Source organism: Ornithodoros turicata, chromosome 1 (assembly GCF_037126465.1).
Source record: "Ornithodoros turicata isolate Travis chromosome 1, ASM3712646v1, whole genome shotgun sequence".
In the NCBI taxonomy this organism is placed as follows: domain Eukaryota; kingdom Metazoa; phylum Arthropoda; class Arachnida; order Ixodida; family Argasidae; genus Ornithodoros; species Ornithodoros turicata.
In genome coordinates this window covers 99,347,840-99,361,713 of record NC_088201.1, presented here as the reverse complement: position 1 = coordinate 99,361,713, position 13,874 = coordinate 99,347,840, and the positions used below count along the sequence as shown (strand labels likewise).

Below are 13,874 nucleotides of genomic sequence, written 5' to 3'. Positions count from 1 at the left end.
ATAATTAAAGTTAAGTTCCAAGTTACTTTTAACTCACTTTTCACTCATATCCACATATTTTCTTGCTTTCTCTCCGGTTCCTTCATGGTATTTTTTGCCATAAAACGTGATATTCAATGAATGACAGTGTTTCATTCAGGAAGTAAGAACCAAAGCTGAACCATTGTGCGCCCACAGGCAGTAAGATGCAAAGCGTTCCAATAGACCTCTACCAGAGAAGCGTCATCATCACATTGGTAGACAGACTGAAACCGAAACAAATCGGAAGGAGAGGGCTGGGTTCCACAAACGGACACTTGTTCGCTGCCTCCCATTGAACGAAAAGCAGGACCGAGGGTCGCGTCCCTTTATGGGACCATACCGTAATCCCCTGAAGACCGTGGCTTTCGGGCGCAACCTTGTTCACCTCTAGCGTCGTACTTCAGTTCTACCAAATTTGTGGCGCTGTCGAACACTATTACGTCATTTATTTACAAACAGGGAGAGGTCTACTGTTGGACACAAACGAAAACGAGCTTTAAGTAACTCAGTAACTGCGGCATTTCAGGCTGAAGAACTTCGTTATTAACTTAGTTACATATTTCACACGGTAACTTAACTCGTAACGAGTTCTTTTTGACGGGTAATTTCTCAACCTATGCATGAAAGTGACACAGCGACCAACCGAAACAAACAAAGTTAATATTTTTCTCTACTTTACTGTCTCCAGAGAAAAAAAATGAAAGGGAGTATCTCCGGGGTTACTTACGAAATCAGTACAAGTTACTGAGAAAAGGTATTCAATGTGCATAATAAATACTGCATTTTCAAAGTATTTGTAAGGTGTCAAGTTACTCCAGAAAGTATTTGAGATAGAGCAACTTGGCCAGAGTATTTAAGTTGCGTACAAGTGAGGATTTCGTACGCAATGCTTGTGTATATCCCGTCCTGGGATCTCGAGATTCGTCGGAAAAAATTCCCAAATCCCGGGACCGAGACTATGACCCCCTATACCGAACATTGACTCTGTACAACGTTACGACGTCACGTCCGCGACTTAGGGTGTATCGAAGGCAGCACAGGCTGTGTTGACAGCATCCTTTATTTGCACAAAGTACTACTTGCACAAAAAATGAGTAATGGGATGTAAACCAAGTTATTATCTGTGCATCGCGACGAACGGATGTCTGCGTGGATCTGCAGAGCGCTGCAGGGTGAGGCCTTGCGGTACATCGCTAAACTCACGGATACTGTTAGAATCAGACGATGCTGCTTTCTTGCCGAATTCATAACCCGGACCTTCGAAGTTCGGAGCGGAGCTCATGGCAACTGGTTGCAGTGCAGTAACTGTAAAGTACAAATGAAAAATTGAGCGTTCTTCATCGACATTTCTCCTCCTCACTCGACAGTACTATTGATTGCCTTAGTTTACAAATTATAATCGGCATGCTGTGTATACAAGTATGATGTCCTTACGAAAACTTCAGTGGCAATATTTGTTCCACATTGAGTGTCCACAGCACCTCTCGTCTACGACGGTCTGCTTCAACCACAGGGGTGGTATCCAGTGCATTGCTCTATAGACGAAAGCGTGCTGGGCGAACGCAATGCATTCTGGACAGGTCCTGGTCGCACGTCACAGCAAACGTCAACGCACGCGTGACCTTAATGATGGCCACGCCCGTGATCGGTTGCAAAATCGTTTGTAAACAATGTGTTTACTCCTTCTGTGCACCGTTTCGGGCATCTTTCGGCCTCGGCAATTAATTTCATCCGGTAATCTCGCATTAAACGCGCTGTTTTGTACATGGGGCCTCGTACTGTTGACTACTTCCAAAGATGCGATGACGACCTGGCGTCATAATATATTGAGCCGATGTGGTTTACTTAAACTGAGGAGAAGTCGGCTACCATGTCAAGGAAGAAACACCGTATAGTTTACGCCGACAAAATACGTTCATCTGTTGGCTTTATGCCGATCAGAATATGTCGGCAAGTGCTAACACGATATGTAAACAAAGTCAAATGACCTCAAATTGATGTTTCTTATGACGTGGGACCAGGACAACATGACAGTTTTGCGAAAAATATCCACTTGAGGTTAGTTACAGAAGTGACGGGTTTGTGTCACCCCTGTGGTTTCAACCCATTAGAATAGATGGAACGATAGGAATATGTCGACGAAGAGAGCCTACCACGGGCACGCGAAGACCTGACTAGCGTGTATATGGCTGTCCTTCGGTCACAGGGTCACAGAACTGAAGTTGTCATTGTTTCTTTCAGTTGTGGGTAAGTTACGCACGTTACAGTGTCGATTTAGCGGTAAATGCGAGAGAAATGCGTTAGCATTAAGCGCCTTTTCCGGTCTATACTTGACTTCCGGGTATCCACTTTCGGTCTAAAGCCGACTTCCTGGCACACATACTGCACAACACTGCACATACTGCATAATATTGAGTACGAAGCTAGTTTCCGTCATATAATCAGCTGCAAAACTGGTGTGAACGTGTTGATAGCACATTTAAAAGAGTGTTTTGCAGCTGTAGTGTTCGGAGCAGACAAACAGCGTCGTGTCTTTTAGAACAAGAATATGAAAATATATTGGGAACACAATGAGATATCGGTACAGTCATTCATTGCACCCCAAACGTTCCGCCGACTTTGTATAACTTTGTAACTTTGTTGTGCCTCAGGTGAAGTATTTCTGGGTAGATAGAATTACCTAAGCTTACACAGATTGCCGAACGCGGTCTAGTTCAAATTCAGATTGGGAGTAGGTTTACACGTAAGTCGGTCTAGTTATTTTCTCACATTACATACGTTACACTGTGGGTATATGAGCCAGCACTGTGGGTATATGAGCCACAGTAAATGAATAAATAATATTATCCGGGATATTCCGGGGATTATACGCCAACATGCTTATTAATGCTCTTTGCACGCTCGCTTGGTGGCGTACAATAGCCGACTAACCTTAAAGCAATTGATTGGGGGGGGGGGGGTTGACAGCGTTTGACATGCTCAGGGAAAAGCTACGTGATATTTTTCTCAATCTAAATGTTTCATTACGGAAATGATCTCACGCGGGTATACTCTTACTGGGGTCACGGCTCATACTCCCGGAAAAAGCGTATTAAACGGAGATTGTCGTATAGTTTATGGTGCATGAGATGGGGCAGTGACACGAGCTCTCTGTCGACCGTCCACAGGGCTTTGGTTCGAGGGTCTCTCGCGTATAGTTTGCCTGTGCTTAATGGCCTCCCGACATCTTCAGACCATAGGTTGCAAAGCCTCATGGCGTGAAGCCTTCGTGCGTGCCTTGGCGTCCCCCGAGCAGCACAGACCCGAGGAGTTATTGGTGAAGCGAAGGACACCCCGCTGGACGTTCTTCGCTACGGTGAGACCAGTCGACTTTTCTTCCGCCTTTTATCCCGTCATCGGCGGAACCCGCTCGTATCGAAGATCTTGAGACGCAAGCATTGCAAGGTCCGCCCGGTGATTGCTCAGCTGAAGCCTAGCGTTTCACGTTTCGTGGTGAAGACAGTGACTCCCAGTGCCCCTCCAGGATCTCTGTCAACCCCAGTCATCCGCCTAACTGTTCCTGGCCTGCATGGAAGGAAAAGGGATACAGCCCCGTGTGTCGCCAAGCAGCTTATCCTGGGCATGATGAATGACAGGTAAACGGCGCCAACGTCGGTTTTCACTGAAGGGTCATCTACTCGGGATGGCTCGTCCTCGGCGTTTGTCATTCCATCTCAGTCAGTCTCCTGTGGTCACCATCTTTCTCACAGAACATCGTCTACGTGTGCCGAGCTCTACTCCATTCTCTGTGCTATGCAGCTTTACAGTCTTTACAGACTCAACACCCGCGCCCCAGTGTGTGGCCAACTTGGGGATACGTGGGTCCCTCGGTCCTCTTGTCTTTGACATCATGCAAGTTTATAAGAAAGCGGCCATTGCAGGGCACACTGTCTCATTGCAGTGGACCCCGGACATGTCAGCATCAGAAGCAATAAAGAAACCGACAGAGCCGCCTTGAGCGCCCATCAACACGCAGCTTTTTCCCCGATAATGATGTCGTCGGGCGACCGAAGACACCTCCTTTCGACACTCACCGGCCCCAAGATGCAGGCTCAGTGGCAACACGACATAGCTCGCTCCCTTCTCTCGGATGTAGACCCACTGCTTTCTCTCGTACTTCCTCCGCGACTATACCGCGCCCCTTTACTGCACTCTTCCACCGCATGAGGCTCAACGTTGCCTTTACACCTGCCTTTCAACACCACCTCGTCTCCACCTCGTCTTCCCTCTGTCCCACTTGTGGAGTGCAGGGCGATCTCGGCCACATCATCTTGGCTTGTGGACAATATCACCAAGAGCATGCACTAATGGAAGCTTCTATGCAACATATTGGCAAGCGAACCGTGGTCGAACGCTGCCCACCAGATGCAAGGCCTTCGTCTTCTTGCGGGGTACTTGTGCTCCACCGGTCTGGTGACGGCTCTCTGAAAGCCCTCATCATCATCCCCTCATCCGTTCCCAACGCGCAATAGGGCAGTGTACCGCCTGAGCGGCGGTGAATCGCCCACTTCATCATCATCCAATGTATGTGTATGTGTCGTATAGTTAAACGCTTTGTAAGGGACGCTGTCGTGTGGCTGGAAAAAGAGAAGCAGGCGGTATGCAACAACATCAACTCCTAATTCCTGTGAGACCTGAGCTTTGGTGTAGTATGCCAACAGCACGGCGTTGGCCAACATTAGGAGCAAACATTATGCGATTCGTTTGATGTTTTGGTAGCCACTTATTGATGACTCGATTTCTGGTCGCCAAACAATGGCAGTTGCGCCACTTGATCACACTCATCAATCCGTCGACAGGAAGCAGACGGAAGAGTTTCAGGTTGTGATCCGCAGATATGTGGGCTAAAATACTATAACTCCAGATAAATCGCCTTGTGCTTCAAACATTCTGACGGGAAAGTTATCAAATGCACACATGCGTTATGTGCACTAATTATGTCTTAAATGCGCATCATCCCAAGGTCAAGTTCAATGTGACATAATATGTATTGGCTGTAGGTAGTGGTATACATAATACTGTATGCCAGCTATGTGAGGGAACTTAAACATTGCACCGTGTTTAGACACATTCGGTAAGGTGTTGCATAAAGAGGGGCACAGTAGCGGATAAGTAGCGGCATAGTGTTTACGTTACTTTTATTTGGTAGCGGTAGCGGTGTCTCGCTATTTTTTTCAAATTTGTAGCGACGCTAGTATTGCGTTACTTTTCTGTGGAGTAGCGGGTAGGGTATTTCGTTATTTAGTTTTGGTAGCGGGTACAACACTGCTTGCACTCAGTGGAAGACTACATGTGGTGTCAGTGACATGTATACGTTACCGCAATAAGATAACGAGGTATAGGCTGTTTCGTATGAAACACCGATGCCTCAGGAAACAAAGGTGTGTCGTTAGCAATATTCCAACAACGAAAAACATTAACTCTTATTGAGCGTTCTCTATGTTATCGAAATCACTATCCTGCTGATATCTGCCATTGCTGTATTTTTCTTTGCTTCCAGGTGTTCGTTAACTGAGGGACATTTCGTGATATGCATATTTGATGGACTGTTGTGATAGAACTCGCAGTGTACAAGTTTTACGCGATACATTCTTCTGCAGTATCTTATCGAGTCACTTGGTTGGTAGATAACGCAGTGTGAGCTCTTAGCCAGGTAATGACTATTCCAGTATTGCAGACCTATTTCTGTAGTTACTGTGCATGCATACTACGTATCATACGATGGGCCTGTAAACAGTTTACAATTATTTTTTCTATATTACCCTCAATGCTCCGCTGTAGAGGAAACCTAGGAGCACAACTCGTTGAAAACATGTTGATGTCTACGACTCGTTATCCTGCATTTCACTGGTAGCTCGTTGTCGTCTCAAAATTAGCATGGTGCCACGTAGCACAATATCAATAAGCACAAGTGTATTGGCGCACATTTCGAGTGTTACAGTCGTGAAGGTTTGAAACCATCTCGGTCACTGCACTCCTCTATACGTGTACTACACATCAACGAGGAATATCTGATGCTCCCGTACACGTATGTACTGCGTATCACCCACAGTCGCCACAGTGTGTTTCCAGCGAATTCCAGGTCATGTTGGTATCTCGGGGAATGCGCTCGCCGATTCTGCTGCCAGGTGTGCTCGTACAACTGGGTTTGTCACTTCCGTTCAGCTCTCCCCGTCTGTCTGCCGGCTAGCCATCCCATCCCGATACTGCACGAATAGCTCTCCTGCCCTTTTGTTCGAAGACGCCGTCAGGACGAACTCTTTTCTGCGCTCGATTTACCCGACGGTGGCCCACACTCTGGTAGGCCGCTACGCCAGGGAGGAAGAGTCCTTGCGTCACAGGTTTCAACCGAACGTGGCGCGAACTCCACTGCTCCTTTAAGATGGGCCGTCTTTCATCACCCGCTTGCACCTTCTGTCAAGTTGAAGGAGGCACTCCACACGCGCTGGTCCACTCCACCTTTTGCCGCACTCTTAAAAATGATGGTGGTGGTGGTGAAAGGGCTCGCCGTTGTCGGCCTCACAGAGGTGGGCAACGTCACGACTGACGCCCTGGGGGAATGTGCGTCCTGGGCCGACTTCTAAGGGAACTGTGCCGACATATGTCTGAAAAAACGTCTGAGGAAAACCCAGGAAAAACCCCAGACAGCACAGCCGGCACCGGGATTCGAACCCTCTTAAAAATGAACTTCACCGCATAGCTCGCGCCTAGCCAACCATCATCTCGAATTATATCGTTATCTGCCCTGGGGGCTTAATCGCTTCATCGTCGTTACGGTCGTTACAAGCTAACGAGTGGCGGGAAATTCAAAAATGTGGGCACGTGACACATTGCGCGTGACGTGTACCACGGCCTTCACGTATCGCGCGAAGAGCGCCGTGCACGTGTTTTATCACATGCCCACCTTTTTAAATTTCCCGCCCGCCTTTTTGAATTTCTCGCCACTCGTTAGCTTGTAACGACAGTAACGACGATGAAGCGATTAAGCCCCAGATTTGTTGAAAACGGGAGGCGTACGCCTTTTTTGTGACACTTATGCTGTTGATAATTGTCATAAAAAAGGCGTACGCCTGCCGTTTTCAACAAATCAGGTAAGATAACGATATCATTCGAGATGATGGTTGGCTAGGCGCGAGCTATGCGGTGAAGTTCATTTTTAAGAGTGCGCCAACACTGTCTTCTCCTGCGGCCGCGCATCGCTCTCCTCAGAATCACGGACTTTTGATTAGCTACGCTGCTAGGCCCCACACAGTATAGTGAGGTGACCAGGGCACATCTTCAGGTCCTGCAGGTCTGTGGCCATCTGCGTGAACTGTGACCAATTCTGTGTTTGTTTGGTTTTGTTTTATTTGCTTTATTCTTTTTTTTCTTTGCTGGGAATAGTAAGCCGCCGGAGCGCAGGCTAAACTTTCCTTTTTTTTTGGAAATAAACATTGTGAGCACTTTTCCATACATGTCTGCGATCTGTGGATAGATGGCGCAGCCTGTTGTCATTCAGCTGTTCGGGGAGAGGGGCGTGGTAGCGGAAATAAAACAGGACTTAAGGAGCGAAACAGCAAACAAAGGGGTCTCTCCTTGGTTGATGGTTTGGAGCGAACTGTGGTTCAGGGAATGTAAATAAACCTTTGTTTGATGTTTTGACTTGTCTGTTGCGTTCCTTTCACAGGCCGGATGGGCGAGCACGACCCCGAGAGTGGGAATGGTACCTACAACATATATCCCCCCTGAATAAAAATTACGTACACTCTTATGCACACTCTTCAAATTATGTCGTTCTACATCGCAGGAACATTTGCTCTGCTAACTACAGTTGGATTTCCTCCCGTTTTCAACAAATACTAATCCAACACAATCCAGTTGCAGAATACAACAACACCAACAAAAATCGATACACTTACGTAATAATAGTGTCACCACAGGTATAACTACCAGGCGGTTCATGTCTAGTTGGAATTGTAGCTGTTGTCGTTGATGAGTTGCACTATCTAAACTTGCCTGAAAGATAAATCTCGATGTATAATTGAATAATTCCTTAGTACACCTCTCAATTGATTCGTAAAAGAAAAACAATGAGATGCTAGTCCCAAACTACTCGGGACTGGCCACTCCAGGACACGTCATTTAGGGTTCATTATATGTAAAACAAATGAAGGGAAAGGAGGGTGGGGAAAAGAACAAAGGGAAAACTATATGCTTTCTGAGGCACACATGGCCAGACGCGAATGGGAAAAACTTAATCAAGTGCGAAAGTTTGAAAAACTCAATGGAGGAAAAACAAACACCCAACGAGCGTCACAGAGTGTCAAAGGGGTCCGTCAAGACGAGGAATTGCACTAGGGCAGGCATGGCAGGTATGACCTGGCTTCCATGCCAGCACCTAAGAACCTTTTCGATGGAGCATGGGCGATTATCCAGGCAAGCCAGCGATGACACAGGGGTACGACGGCGTGCACTGTACCTCGGGCAGTCTTGGATTATGTGCTCAACGTCTTCAGCTACACCCCACTGAACGCAGTTGGTGGAAGAAAAGCTGCCGAACTGAAACATTAGTCGGCCGATGTGTGGCACGTTGAGCCTGTAGATGAGCAATGTGATAGATCGAGGAAGCTCTGGCGGCATATAAAAACGAAGATATTGGCCCTCCTTGTGCAGGAATGGCGTAGCACGGGCACGTCTTGTGCAGTGTTCACTGCACAGACGTCTCGTGAGTGTACTGATTGCTCTCTTGGCGTCTGCATGGCTAAAATACGTAGTTCGCGTCGGTACACCAGGTGCCACATGAGTCCATCTCACCAGAATAGGTCGCCAGCTTCACTCCCAGGGATGCCATAGTGACCCGGGATCCACTGCAAGTTAATGTTATGACCCTGTGTGACGGCAGATGAATACTCACTGAGGACGTGAAGCACGCCCACCAGTGGAGCGAGAGATCTCGATCCAAGGGTTCAGTGCAGGGCTTGCAGGGCGGTTTTCGAGTCTCTGTAGATGGTCCAGTGTATCGAGGGCGGACGGAACACAATGAAGGAAAGCGCAATAAGAATCGAATATAGCTCGGCCGCAGCCGCCGGCGTCGGTTGCGACAGCCTTGCGCTTCTTTTAATCGACAGCTGAGGAATTACATATGCACAAGCAGAGCCGGCCTGAGTCGATGAACCGTCGGTAAAGATTTTACTTCTCCCTTGAACGCGATTATGCGTCAGTATGCCAGGCATGCAGTGGGGAAAGTGAGTTCCCCTCATAGGATGGCATGTGCGGCATTCTGTCAGGATATGTTCGATAGTTTCAGGATGATGAGAATGACCGCAACTGGAATCCTCCCTGGAGCCGATCTTGAACAGTTGCGAGCCCGTGAACGCATATCCCGTGCGAAACTCATGGAGCATTATCTGCATTACTCGGGAAAGATTCTTCTAGGGTCGATGATTCTGCAAGATGTCCTCTATGCCAGGATGACGCTCTTCGACTAGGTGTTTGACGGCCACGTGCCTGTCGGTGTCGGCTGGTCTGGTAAGGATGGGCTGCAGCTAAGCTGCGCTGAGGATGCTCACTGCTCCGTTCGTTCGTTGCCTCTGATGCCGACATGAGACGGGATCTATTGAAGAGTAAGATCACCTCCGATTAGCCTATGCTGGGCACACGGCATCCTTATACAGCGGGCTAGGATGTACCACAAATGTGGTTCATCACGTCACAGAGGGAAGTCTTTGCCCACGTACTTTCCACGAGGAATGCAAACCATGCATTTTGACTTTTCTGGCGAAGCTTCCAGCCCTCTCGCAAGCAGCGCAACAGCGAGGTATCGTAGGACATTCAGCCGAGACTCAGCTCTACCTAACAGGCGAGGAACTACCGCTGTCCAGGGCAGACAGTGGTTGAGACTCACACCAAGAGACTTGTGGTGGGTAACGCGCTACGCAACGTGCCCACATATATGGAGATGAAAGTTTTTCATATGACATCGTGTGAATGGCAAAAATACACTATTCCCATGAGAGAGGTCCATGCTTCTATTTTCCAGGAAAGTAGCAACATCATCAATGGCACACTGCAAGGCAGCGCTGTACTGTTTGGTACTGCTTTCCGGATGTCAATATGCATATATCATCATGGTACAAGCTCATGTTGAAGCCGCATAGCAAGAGGGATGGCAGAGCACCCATAACGACATTGAAGAGGAGTGGGTTGAGGACCCTGCCCTGCGGGACACACGCTCTTGTGCTGCAATGAAACGTTTCACCACCCACAGTCTTAACACGTACAGTAAAACACGTAACACATCAAGTCTTAACACGTTCAGTTAAATACAGTCTTGACACGTAAGCAGTTGGCTGTCAACCTGAGGGCTCGGCCAGGAACGTTCAGAGAGAAGAGCCCATGAAGCACATGACCGTGGCTTGATGAAGGGAAGTGCCTAAGGACGAGAGCCGTCGATATTTGGAACAGAGACTGTCATTCTTCTGGGCACCGTCCTTATCATTGGCGTGACATTTAAAGGGTTAGGGATGACGTGCTAAAGGTTTGCGGTGGCTACTGATGATGACTGGCCACTCACCCTGACGACAGCTCGGCAACGCCTGAACACGCTCGTGACTACGGCACACGTCGCCACCATTGCAGACGCCTCGCCACCTTCCTTGACGCTCCGGTACTCGCGGCCCACCAGCGACCGACAAGTTACCGGTCATTCCTGCTCCATGCCTCTCGTCACCACGTCTCTGTCACCGCTCCGCGTATGAAGGGGGGGGGGGGGTACTGTGGTGGCTACCGATGACGTCGACGATGTGCCCCTGCTGCCACGCGCTGCTACGTTGGCTCGTCAGTTCTACCAGCACCATCCTAGCGTGAGGTCGCCATCATCTGCCCGCTTCCTCGTGTAGAGGAAGACCATCGTCCTCTGAAGGTTCATGCGAATTGTGGGTCAACAGCTCGGGGGAAGAAGCGGTCCATTCACTTTTTATTATTCTTTCTTTTTACAGCCGAGGGCAATGGGCCGATTTGTTAGAGTGTGTGTGTGGGGGGGATTACTTGAATGAAGGAACCTTTGCACCAGACCTGTTACAAAAATGTGAGGTTCATAATGAAGTGCACGAACAACAGGACGAAACGGGACGACATGCAGGCATTTTTTATTTATCCTTTTGGTATCACATAGTTTTGGCATGCCATAAAGAAAGTAGTGGTCATGCAAAAAATAACAGTGTTGGTAGTCGACGAAGAGGACAGAATAGTAGGCGGAAAAAGGTCTGGCCGTATTTTATTTGTGAAGTGTGTCTAAGGTGCCTTGTGATTTGTTAATACCGAACGGGTGAAGGGCGTTGAACTTGCATATGAAATACGACTCCCTTAAAAGAACGGATGTTCTGAGGCTGGAACAACAGAAGGGACAAATACATACAAAGCCTCAAATTGCCTAAGAAATTAACGATAAAAGATGAAGAACGGCAATCCAGAAGATGTGGGTTCGAATCCTACAGCTGGCTAACCTTTTCAGTGACTTTCATCTTTCATCGTTAAGACTCCCTGTCACGTCTCTCGCTCTCTGAACCAGGTCTCTAGTTCACATAGTTTACTGTTGTCAAAACTGTGACTAGGAACGCTAAAGTGTTCGGGGACTGCTTTCGGGAGTTTATTGGAAGTATCGGTTTTGTGGCCGGTAAGGCGGTCGTTCAATTGTTGGCCGGTTTCACCAAGGTATTGCGTACAGCATTCGCCGCATTCAGTGCACTATATGACACTGGGGATTGTGAATGTGAATGCGTGGTTAACAAATTAAGCGGGTGTAATTGTTCGCAGTGCTTTTGATTGAGTTAGCGTGTTGAAAGTGGTTGCATGTCTTGCAGCGCGGGGGGGGGGGGGGTTGCAGGGGCGTGTTCCATTTTATCGGGTGTTCATTTTCCTCATTATGGCATTGACCAAGCAGTCTGCCAGTATTTTTGTTTTTTTATACGCGTCGGTATGTTACCTGTATGGGTGAATATACTCCCAAGTCGGTCATTGCTTTGGAGGAGGGGCTCGTGTTTTCGTAGAATGACTTTAATGTTTGGAATTGCGTTGCAATGCCAGAATGTTCTCGGTGTTCCAGAACCTCGTTTCGGTTTAGTGTGAAGGCCTTGCGACGGAATTCGGTAAGAAAGGAGTCTGGATAGCCTCTTCTGGCAAGTGTTCTGCAGAGTTCGTCGAGCTCCCCAGCGGAATCTGAGTTGTTCGAACAAACTTTGCGCAGTCTTATAGTTTGCCCATTAAGAATTTCAAACTTACAGAGGGGTGTGTGGGGACAGTCACGGAACATTGATGTCTTGTAGAGACTGTTCGTGCCGACCAAAGAGGGTGTCACATCCCTACGGTGTGCCGACGAGGTGCTTGAAACGTCCGTTCACAGCTGGGATTGTGGCATGCTTGATTTATACACACATACCTCACGTGCAGCCATGGAGCATTTCCTCATTTCTTTATATATATATACAAGTATCTATTGAATAATATGTATATGATTTTTTTTCCCCTTGGCTATCCCCATGGGCTTGGGCCACGACGGTTGTGAAATGGTCTGTGCGTAAATACTAAACTTGTTGGGCAACTTCGAACTTCGTCCTCAGAGTGAGGCTCGTTAACAAAATTACAGGGAGCAATATGGCCTCTGGTCTCTATCGATGAAACCCCCCAATCATTATCTCCAAATAAAGCTGCCGTTTTCGTCGGTGCATCTGGCGGTGGTACATTATCCAGCGGCGTTTTACCGTCACGCAAGCAGCAACTGTAAATTATTGATCATTTTGCAGGTCCTCATTCAGTTCCATCGAAACTAGAACAAAATAAATATAATATATTCGCTTATGTTGTGCACACATGATGCAATAGCGATACTCTCGTAACGAACGCTATGCGCCGCGAGTCTAGTGCCCTCGGTGGCATTGGAAGCACAGAAATCACGAGAATTGAAAGACCTGGTCCCTAGTGAAGAGTTGATGGTGATGGTGAAGCGATAAATAATAAAAATGGGGGACGTGTGTCACGACGAAGAGGTATTTTCAGGTGGTTCCACAGTTAGCGATACATCAGTTCGAGTGTGGCAAAAAAAAGATGCTCCCACATCACATGTAAGCATGGCTGGGTACCCGGCGGCTGTCACGCCAGGTACTTTCACAGGAGGCCGCATCGCGGCGCCACCCGTTTGTCGCACAGTCCCTACAGGCTTTCAAGGAGACATGAGATCGAACAGCAATGACGAGTAAGACTCCTTCTCGTTTCGCCATTTCAAAATTTAGAATAAAGTCTAATTGCTTTGATCGGTGGCCTCAGTATCCTGCATTGGTAGATATATGGCGTTTTTGTCAAGTATTATATTTTAAGTATGGATATAAATATTTGTCTCACCTTCTTGTGCGTTTCATTGACTGCAGTAGACGCTCTTGTCACACACTCTGTGCGGAAATCTTTCTTATTGCTTGTACGACAGAACATCCGCCCACAGAAGCGCCACTGATATCCGTGCCCGAACATAATTGCCTCTGTTGACGGAACCTACCATGCAGGGGAAGTGGAGCCAGGAAGTTTTCGGTTAATGTCTTTATCAGAAGTGCGGTTCGGAATACAGTTTGATGGAAGGCAAGGTCTGGCAGGCTAGAGCAGATATAATGCTCATATACCATCTGCAGCATGGGCGTACCGAGAGGGGGGCACTCCAAGTTCGCTTGTGAAAATAGTGCGCTCTTTAGCCATAGGTCGTAATGATTGTTTTCAGATGTCATGATAGGAACCTCTGTACACTCACACACTGCGCAACGTCCGCTGGCAGAAAAAGATGTTGTTGGGGG

At 47.8% G+C, this 13,874-nt stretch overlaps 1 long non-coding RNA gene across 1 annotated transcript; it reads right to left on the bottom strand.

The window, feature by feature from the left end:
* Window positions 1–1,063: 1,063 nt before the first annotated feature.
* Window positions 1,064–13,543, bottom strand: LOC135367049 (uncharacterized). The gene is made up of 3 exons (XR_010414344.1): window positions 13,435–13,543; window positions 7,959–8,055; window positions 1,064–1,326 (listed from the first exon to the last, which is right to left on the bottom strand). It is a non-coding gene; the product is annotated as an uncharacterized LOC135367049 (long non-coding RNA).
* Between the last annotated feature and the right edge of the window lie 331 nt (window positions 13,544–13,874).